The sequence below is a fragment of the Microtus pennsylvanicus genome, chromosome 18 (assembly GCF_037038515.1).
Source record: "Microtus pennsylvanicus isolate mMicPen1 chromosome 18, mMicPen1.hap1, whole genome shotgun sequence".
NCBI classification, from domain to species: Eukaryota; Metazoa; Chordata; class Mammalia; order Rodentia; family Cricetidae; genus Microtus; species Microtus pennsylvanicus.
Genome location: NC_134596.1, coordinates 3,706,254 through 3,716,793, shown reverse-complemented (window position 1 = coordinate 3,716,793; position 10,540 = coordinate 3,706,254). Strand labels below are relative to the sequence as shown.

The 10,540-nt window shown below is 50.5% G+C and overlaps 1 pseudogene; it reads right to left on the bottom strand.

Annotated features, from left to right (window-relative positions):
- Positions 1 to 467: 467 nt before the first annotated feature.
- On the bottom strand, positions 468 to 938 carry LOC142837840 (Golgi apparatus membrane protein TVP23 homolog B-like; annotated as a pseudogene).
- Between the last annotated feature and the right edge of the window lie 9,602 nt (positions 939 to 10,540).

The following is a 10,540-nucleotide window of genomic DNA, read 5'->3' as shown; positions in this document are numbered from 1 at the left end:
CTGCTTTTATAGATGTCTAAGATAAGGAATTTTATCATAAAGTACACATTAAAATGAATAACTTTCTAATTCATACATAAACTAACATGTTCATCCTTACACTAAATCAAGACTTACCTCTGAGAACAATGTACAGAAATACTCTGCAAACAGAGACGAGACAGACTGAACACCTCTTCGTACATTCTATGGATTAAAACGCAAAGATCCATCAGGTGGAGGACACACAAACTTGGGACATGTTGCTGTCATAGGACTGTCTAAACACACACGCCACCACCAGCCGCAAACTCTGACTGTCTCCAGCAACACCAAACTTTCTAACCCCATACGGTTTACGATGAAACCAGGTTTCCTTCTTTTAAATTATGCTTTTAAGAGAGAGAATTGACACAACACCCCACTGCAGCACAGACTGAGCTCTGAAGATCAAGAATCTTGTCTGCCGTCCTTGGCTCCATCTTCACTCATGGCTTCTGGCCATCCCCAGTGTTTTGCCTTAGGAACGGTTCTCCAAGATATAAGGTAGCCACGCTGGTTAGTTCTTACTGCCCACTTTACACCGGATATTACCACAAAGGTTGGCACCTTGCAGCATCACACCCATGATTACCACAGCCAGCCCCTTCACTCTGAAGGAGAATCACCCGCAGGACTGGGCAGGCAATGAGCCCTAACCAAAAGAGTCTTCACTCAGCTTCAATTTTTTGTTTTTTTGTTTGTTTGTTTGTTTTTGTTTTGTTTTGTTTTGTTTTTTTGGTTTTTTGAGACAGGGTTTCTCTGTAGCTTTGGAGCCTGTCTGGAACTCACAGAGATCCGCCTGCCTCTGCCTCCTGAGTGCTGGGATTAAAGGCGTGCGCCACCACTGCGTTTGTCTCAAACGCCCAGTGGCTCTGCCCATCCTCATCAATATGATCCCACCAAGGAAGGCCAACCATTGGTCTACCAGTGACGTTCTTCCCTGCTCAGAAGTCACATGACAGCAGCAAGCTAATGGCCACCAGACAGGCGACAAAGATAGACTACAACCACACTGAAGGAACAGGTGGAGGAGGGATGCCTCTAGGTGTCTGGCTTTGGATTTTCTTGGTCTACTGGTTGTCTCCTTTTCTGCATCAAACAATGAGCCGTCTTCAGGTCATCATCACTGCCCTCTATATAGCATCCCCAGCCCTGCGCCTCCTGGGTCCCCGGTCCACCCGACCCTCGGAGAGCACAGAACTCTCTATAACTGACCCGAGCCCAGCACTTCTGCCCACCCACCCTGCCCTTCCTCCAGCTCAGGCAGTAGGCAGACACACAGATACAGCAGCCTCAGAGGCTGGACAAGACCCCCGCTTTGTAGATCTCTTGGCCAGGATTGAATACTGAGGATGTCCCACATGTGTCTTCCTTTCTTTCTTCTTCTTTGGCCTCGAACTCACAGAGATCTGCCTGTTTCTGCCTCCCGAGTGCTGAGATTAAAGGCGTGCGCCACCACCGCCCGGCCAGACCTATGTGTTTGACCATTGAAACTGACCATCTTGTGATAGGGCAGTTCCTGGGTATTTGTCCTTGTGCTGGTGCGGGTCTGGGTGTTGGCAAGGCTTCCCAGTTACCTCTGCTGAGAGAAAGCACCAAAGACAGGGAGAAAGGGGCGTGGCCAGGTCTGGCTCCTACTCCGTCCTGTCCCCTGGGAGGCGCAGTCTTACAGTCCCGACTCCTCAAAGTCTCCTCTTACTTGCGCCACCCCATTCTGCCTCGCTCCCTTCCTGCGCAAAGACCTTTAGAGACATTGTTATATCGTTTGTTTATGTGTGCGGCTGCATGCGTGTAAATTCCTGGTAGAGGCCAGAAAAGAGCGTCAGATCCCCTAGAGCTAGAGTTACAGATGGATGTAAGCGACAGGATGTGGATGGGACCCAAACTCCAGTCCTCTGAAAGGACAGCCATTTCTGCAGATTAAAATCTGCAGATTTTAATGGAAATTCAATGTAGCTGGCGCCCTGCCCCCCAAAGCCTCCCAGTCTCCCATCTTTTTTTTTCTTTTTTTAAGATTTACTTACTGTGTAAATAATATTCTGCCTGCCTGCACCAGACCTCATACAGATGGTTGTAAGCCACCATGTGGTTGCTGGGAATTGAACTCAGGACCTTTAGAAAAGCAGGCAGCGCTCTTAACCACTGAGCAGTCTTTCGAGCCCCTCCCACCTGCCTTTCAGTCACAAGGTTGCAGAATCACAAACGAACTGCCTTTTCTGTCTCCAGGCTAGGTCCTGTTGAGTAGCCAGGCGGACCTTTATTTCAAGACGTCCTGGTCTCAGCCTCCTGGTGCTGAAATTATAGACAGGTACCATCTAAGCATCACTGATATCCATATATATACATATTAATCCATGTGTCCCATTTGGGCACTCCTTGTTACCTAACCTCTCTGGGGCTGTGGATTATAGCCTGGTTAATCTTTCTTTTACAGCTAATATCCACTTATGAGTGAGTACACACCATGTTTATCTTTCTGGGTCTGGGTTACCTCACTCAGGATGATTTTTTTCTAGTTCCATCCATTTGCCTGCAAATTTCATGATGTCATTGTTTTTTGTTGTTGTTTTATTTTTTTATTTTATTATTATTATTTGCAGCTGAGTAATACTCTACTGTGTAAATGTACCACATTTTCTTCATCCATTCTTCGGTTGAGAGACATCTAGGTTGTTTGCAGGTTCTGGCTATTAGGCATAATGTTGCTATGAACATAATTGTCAGCTCCCTTATTTCTTTGTTTTTGTATTTTGTTTTTGTTTCTGAGACAGGGTTTCTTTGTGTTGCTTGGAAGCCAGTCCTGGAACTAGCTCTTGTAGACCAGGCTGGCCTCGAACTCACAGAGATCTGCCTGCCTCTGCCTCCTGAGTGCTGGGATTAAAGGCATATGCCACCAGCGCCCGGTGCTAATATTATTTTAAAAATAGAGGCTGGAGCGATAGTTGGTAGTTGAGAGCCACGCTCCACATCTCACACTCCCGTCACTCTAGCTCCAGGGGAACCGGCTCTCTTCTGGCCTCCGAAGATACCTACCTGCCCTCAAGTGTACACACACACACACACACACACACACACACACACACACACACGCACGATTTAGGAAATAAAAATAAAGTTTGGTTTTTTTTTTTTAAGGTGCTCACTATGTTGCCCTGGCTGGCTTCACACTTCCAGAGATCCTCCTGCCTCTGTATTACAAGACATGTGGCACCCAACAAAATCAAATATTTAATTGTTTTTCACAGTCACCCTAGCCCCCAGTTTCCCTCAGTTCTCTAGGTCCCTCTTACTACAGGGCCTCTGCACTGGCTCTTCTCTTGCCTGGAACATGTCCCCAGTCAGCTACAGCCTGTGTCCTGCCTCCAAAGGGACCGCTGCCCACCTAAAACCGTCCGGGTGCACAGTCCAGCCCGCTCAGTTGCCCTGTCTTCCCTTTCCACCCTTGGGTCAACAATGTGGAGCTGCTTCACAGAACAAACTTAAATGTAGTGGGTTTTCTGCCCTCAGTCTTATTTTTATTCATGTGTGAGCATGTGTGGTCTGTGTTGGGTGAGCGCAGGTGCTTAAGGAGGGCAGCAGGGGGCGGCAGGTCTTGGGGCTGGTGACGCAGATGGTTAACAGGCACCTCACTTGGACACTGGGAACTGAACTGTGCTCTTAACTGTGGAGCCATCTCTCTAGCCCCGCTGGTGGGTGTGTTTTGGTTTTTTGGTGTTTGGGTTTTGTTAGGGTCTCGTGTAGCTCAGGCTGGCCTAGAAGCCACTATGTAGCCGACCTTGGTCACCCTCTCCTGACTCCACCTCCTAGCTGGAAGTTTTTGGCTTTTTGAGATCAAGTCTTACTCTGGAGCTCTGTCTGGTTTGGAGTTACTAAGTAACCCAGTTGGCCTGGACCTTGCAGGTCTCCTCCTGCCACAGGCTCTCTGGGCCACCATCCAGGTCACTGTCGTTGCTTCTTGCAGTCTGTCCAGACGCCCTGAGCAGCCAGACACACAGAAGGCGCTCTACAGGACATACGGGGAATGATCTGAGTGCACCGGGAACAGCGAAGGAGAGGGAGGTGAAAGTTTGGTGCAACAGGTTTTGGGGAACCAAGGGCCAAGGAGGAAACCCAGGCCCCCGAAGGCAGGGGTGTGGGGCAGGGATGGGCCACCAGGAGGCAGGAGGTGGAAGGTTGAGCCAGGGATTGGGGTGTCCTGTTCCCCCACTTGAGTCTGCCTACGCAACTTCCTTGGGCTGGGCCTCGCAGGAGACACCGCAGGGAAAGGAGAGGATGGGGAGGGGGACACGAGGGGGGTGCCCAACTGGCACAGCGGGTTTGACTGGTCCCTGTATTTGGCAAAAGACAGCACCAGGGAGAGGTGAGAGAGTTGCTAAGACAACCTTAGGTCCTGGAGTGAAGGGGGAGTTAGTGCCTTGATCCTCTCTGTCCCTCCTGCAAACCTGACACCCCACCCCCAAATGCCACACCCACATCTAAAACAGGCTGTGCCTGTCTCCTCCCTGGCACACGTGAAATTCTTTCCCTCAGACCCGTGGGTCTAGACCTGGCCTTTCTTGGTCAGATGCAGGAGTCCAGACCCTAGACCTCCTCCCTCAAACTAGAGACCCAGGCCCCAAGCTCCTGCTCACATTCACTCACGCTGAATCCTGGCGTTCTCAGCTCTCCTGCTCTCTGCCTGCCTCTCTGCATCTTCTCTGTGGCCAGGCAGCCGGTCAGGACCCAGGTTCTCGTGTATGGAGCATCTCTCTCAGTGTCCACCAGCCGTAGACCAGGCCACCCCTTCTGAGTGGTGGCAGGAGCAGGGTTTCCATGTGGCCTTGAGCCCTGTGCAGGGCTGCACAGGGAAGCAGGGCTGGGTGCGGTAGCTCCTCTGCATGGAGCAATCAGGGTGGAGAGAAGGTGGGGCTTCTGCCACACCACCCACCTCAAGATGGACTTGCTGATTAGAGGGGGGACAGGAGGCAAGCAGAGCCAGCTTGGGTTGTCATCCCACCCTGTGTGAGGTCTTCGTGGCCTGGGGACAGTGGGACATCCCCTCCCAAAACTTGCCCTTTTACCATCCATTTCCAGGATTGGGATGCTAAACGTCCACTTTCATCTGTCTGAGTCCTGGAGCTCTGGGAACCCAGGTCCATCCCCACCCCATCCAAGCTCCTCCTCCCTGACTCAGGATTGAAGCCCCAACCTCATCCTCTGGGGAGCCCTGCCTCTCACAGTGAGATCTTCTGGTATTTTTGGCAATTACTGGATTTTAATGGAAAGGCTGGGCTCTGGAGGTGATAGTGGCCTGATTCTTTGGATGCATGACCTCATGACCCAGTGACCTCACTCTCGCACGCATGAGCTCCACCAACTTTGCAGTGCTGGGAGAGGGGGAAGGGGCTAAGGACACATTAGAAGAGCTCAGAAATGACACTGGGATCTGGGCCAGGGACAGTCACTCCCGGCTCCCCTCTGTGGCTGAAGCCCCTCTCTGCAGCACCTCTCCAGCCTTCGCCCCCCACCAGGCCTATCTTCTCAGATCTCACTCTGCTGTGCCATCCTGTTCAGGTTGACGGCCCACATTCTAATGCCAGCCACAGTTGGCAGATGCGACATGGACGTCATGCCCGCCGATACAGCCATCCACTCGCTATCCTCCATCCAACCGTCCAACCATTCACATCTGCATCAGTGCATGTGCGTCAGAGTGCGCACTGGCACGTGTGTGTGCACAGATTCATGTAGAGGCCAACATCCAACTTTGTGTGGAGACAGGGTCCCAGTCACCATGACTTGGGGATCCCTGGTGAGACTAGACCGGCTGACCAGCAAGCCCCAGCCGCTTACCTCAGTGCTGGAGACCACAGCAGGCATGCACTGCCAGACCTGGCTTTTTACTTGGGTTGTAAGGGTCCAAATTCATGTCTATGTTTGCCCAGCAAAAGTACTTTATAAACTGAGCTGTTTCCTAGCTTATCCATCACACAGCTTTTAAAAAGATTTATTTATTTTGTTTTATGCATATGAGCTTTTTGTCCACATGTACAGCTGTGTACCATGGATGTCCCTGGTACCCTCAGAGGTCAGGAGACAGCATCGGGTTCCCTGGAACTAGAGTTGCTGGTGGTTGTGAACTACCAAGTCAGCACTGAGAACTGCAAGAGCAGCCAGTGCTTTTAACTCCTGAGCTGCTTTCTCAGCCCCCATCAAATAACTTTTAAAGCTTTGGGATCACTTTTGTGGCCTCATTCTCTCTGAGGACTTTTTATTTTTTGTTTTTTCAAAACAGGGTTTCTCTATAGCTTTGGTGCCTGCCCTGGAACTAGCTCTTGTAGACCAGGTTGACCTCGAACTCACAGAGATCTGCCTGCCTCTGCCTCCTGAGTGCTGGGATTAAAGGCATGCGCCACCACCGCCCGGTTTGTGGCTTCATTCTTTATAGAAAAGACTGACTTCAGAATCACAGGACACTGCTGCTCCAGGCTCCAGAATGTGAAATCACAGGTGTGCATCACCACACCGTGTTCCTAGTGCCTTTCAAACATATTTTATTACTGGGCATAGTGGCACACACCTTTAATCCCAGCACTTGAGGGGCAGAGGCAGGCAGATCTCTGTGACTTTGAGGCCAGTGTGGTCTGCAGAGTGAGTTCCAAGACAGCCAGGGCTACACAGAGAATCCCTGTTTTGAAAAACAAACAAAAAATTATTTTTAGGTTTATGTGTGAGTTTGTGCACATGGGTGCACTGCCTCTGGAGGCCAGAAGAGGGCGTCAGATGCCCGGGAACCAGAGTCAAAGGTGGTTGTGAGCCTCTTGACAAGTGTTGAGAACTCTCCCTATCCTTCCCTCCTTTCTTTCTTTCTTTCTTTCTTTCTTTCTTTTTTTTCTTTTCTTTTCTTTTTGTACAGGGTTTCTGTGTGTAGTCCTGGAACTGAATATGTAAACAATAGACAGTCTGCTCTCAAACCCGCAGCGATCCACCTCCCTCTGCCTTCCGAATGCCGGGTTAAAGGCATGTACTACACCTGGCTGTGCATGCTCTTAACCAGCGAGCCATCCCGTGGCACCACAACAATGTAGTTTCTGAAGTGGAAAGAGGCTGGAGAGAAGGCTCAGCAGTTAAGGGCACACAGAGGCCTGGAGTTCAGTGCCAGCACCAGCACCTGTGACTCGGGCCTAGGTGATCCAATGCCCTCTTCTAACCTCCTTGGGCACCCATGTAGTCTTGTGCACATGCCCAAACACAGACAGGCACACACATATAACTTAAAAAAATAAATAAAATCTTCAAAATTATCTTTGAAACTTGAAAAAAGATAGGTGAAATTAATTTTGGAAATGCAACTTATTTAATCCAAGGTACCTTGAATTAAATCATTTCAACATGCAATTCATGCCAATTTATTGAGACAGTCTACAGGTTTTGTGCTTTCAATTCCAGTGCCCAATTTTCAATGGTTTAATTGGCATGCAATCTCCCCCAAAGTGTGCTGCTATTTAAATTAATTGAAAGAAATAGATGGAAAGTTCTTATTTTCTTAGCCACGTGGACTTCATTTTCAGTTCTAAGTAGTCAGATTAGCTCAACGCCATGTTTCCTTACCTGACTCACGGTGGGCCTCTCCAGAGACTGGCTGAAGGCAAGCAGGGGTAAGAGTAGAGAGGTGAATAGGTGGGTGGCGTGTGTTGATAGATGGGCAGATAGATGTGTGTGTGTGTGTGTGTGTGTGTGTGTGTGTGTGTGTGTCTGGATTAAGACATTGAAAGATTGAAATCCAGGGCTAGAGAGGTGGCTCCCTGGTAAAGAGCATTTGTTGCTCTTCTAGAGGACCAGGATTCAATTCCCAGCACCCACACAGTGGCTCACAAACATCTGATGCCTTCTCTGGCTTCCTTGGGCATTAAGTACAGATACAAATGCAAGCAAAACACCGTGCCATAAAACGGAATTTGAAAAAAGATTGATGTCTAAATGAATGGATGCGGATGACTTATTGGGTCTGTGACTGGAGGGGTGAGCGCAAAGACGGACAAGGGGAGGACGGTAGGCGAGCAGCCCTGCGGATGGATGGGTAGATGGATGGGAGGATGGTGCAGTGGGGTGGGCATGGGTGGTGGACAGATGGGTGAGTAGAACATGAACGGTAGATGGCTGAATGAGAATGTGGTGCTCAGATGAATGATGATTGGGTGGGTGGTTCATTGAGGGTAAACGATTGGCTGGATGGATGGGAGTGGATTGGCTGAGTGGGAGGATGGATGGGTGGATAAGTCAGTGAGTGTGAGGATGGATTTTTTTAATATTTATTTATTTATTATGTATACAATATTCTGTCTGTATGCCTGAAGGCCAGAAGAGGGCGCCAGACCTCATTACAGATGGTTGTGAGCCACCATGTGGTTGCTGGGAATTGAACTCAGGACCTTTGGAAGAGCAGGCAATGCTCCTAACCACTGAGCCATCTCTCCAGCCCTTGTTTTGTTTTTTGAGACAGGGTTTCTCCGTGTAGCTTTGGCTGTCCCAGAACTCACTCTGTAGACTGGGCTGTGAGTTCTAACTCACAGAGATCCTCATGCCTCTGGGATTAAAGGTGTGCACCACCATCATCTGGCTAAGGATGGATTTATTGACAGGTGGTTGGGTGAATGGATACGTGGGTCAAGGGCCTGGTAGGTATGTGGGTGGCTAGTTAGATGAGTGGGCACAGAGCAGAGGAACTGCATCGAGAGCAGGGAGATGAATGTGTGGATAAATGGATGCATTGGTGGGTGGCTGCGTATGTGCTCAGTGGATGGATGCATGCCTCAAGGGTAGCTGATAGATGAATAGGTGGGTCAGGGGATGTGTGGATGGAAGGATGGATGGTGAGTGGGTGGATGGACTGATACTGGGTGTATCAGTGCGTGGTAGGGGTGAGTGGTGGATGAGCTGGATATGGGTGGGTGAGAGGTGGGTGGGTATGTAGATTAGTGGATGGATGGATGAATAAATGGATTAAAATGGGCTCATGAGCAAATGGGTGGGGAGCTGGTTGAACAGATAGAGCGGTAGAAGGTAGATGGTGGATGTGTGGGTGATGAACAGGTAAGTTAGTCGATCGACGATCGAGGGTAGCCGTGTGCAGACCGATGGATGGGGGCATGAATGGGGGATGGGTAGTGGGTGCTGCTGTGGACCTAGGACATAATGCGCATATCTTGATGGATGGACAGATGGGTGGGGGAGGTGTGTCGATAGATAAGTGAGCAGTACATCAGAGTGTGGCTAGGTGAAGGTAGGAATCTACGGAAGGATGGATTCATGAGTGGGTGGAGTAAATGAGCCGGGGAAAGGGCGGGTCACCGTGTGACGGGAGCAATCTGTGATTAGATGCGTGTGTATTAGTCAGCTTTTCATTAATAGAAGAAAATACTAGAGTCAGGCTGCTTTGGAAGGAAAAAGGTTGGTCTGGGCTCCCGGATCTGGAAGGACCAGGTCTACACAGTCTTATGCGTGTGGTTTCATGCCTGCACCTCTCGCGGCAGGCGTGTGCAGGCGCCTGCGCGGAGTTCTTTGTCCTGTTGACGTGTGGTGCTACCTGGATGTGGGGGGAGGGGCTCCACCTCGGTGACCTAATCTCACCTAATCACTTCCCAAAGGCTTGGCCTCTCCGCATCAAGGCTGGATTAAGTTTCCATCCTCATAATCCCAGCAACAAAGGGCTCTGGGGCTTGAACCCTTCCGGAGAAGGAACTGTATTCACACGGAAGCAGGTGCCTGGCTGGGGGGGACTCTCGCTGGGCCTCTGTTCCTCCACCCACCCCAGGCGGTGTGAGGTCCCTTCCTCCGCTACTGTGTGCACCTTTAAATCTCTTCCCTGTGCTTGAGTACCCACGACCCCCTCCACATCTGCGATCTAGTGGCCTCCATTAACGTCCCTCCCATCCGTCACTGCCTGAGGCTGCTCCCTGTGCCCCTCAGGAGTCTGATGCCCTCTTGTAAGTTCTGAATCTGCTCACTGCCTTCCGTACTCGGAGACTCCGCTGGCCCCTGGCACCCATACCCTGCCACTGGTTCCTGTCTCTGGGCAGTGAGTGACTTAGCCCACCAACAAGCCCACAGCACCTCAAGCTCTTCCTTGGGAAGCTGCAGCTGATACACACGCAGCAGACCAGTCCTTGTGAGACAGGCAAAGCTTGTAGGAAGTGTCTCTGTCTCTCTGTGTCTCTGCTTGTCTCTACCTCCGTGCTTCTCTCTGTCTCCGACCGTCTGTGCATGTCTCTGTCTTTCTCACTGTTTCTCTCTCTCCCTGTCTTTGATGATCTCTGTGTGTCTCTCTGTCCCTTTCCTTTTGTCCTGCCCTGGATGCACCTCTGTCTCTTGTCTCTTACAAAATCAGCCCACAAGGTGGACACTGCCCTTCTCCAGCATGCCGAGTGTTCAACAGAGCCGCACACGGACAGGAGGTGCTGAGCAAAACCTTCAAAACGAAGAGGGCCGCTGGCGTGAGACGGGGCACAAGCTGGGCACCACCAGGCCACTGGGGTACAGC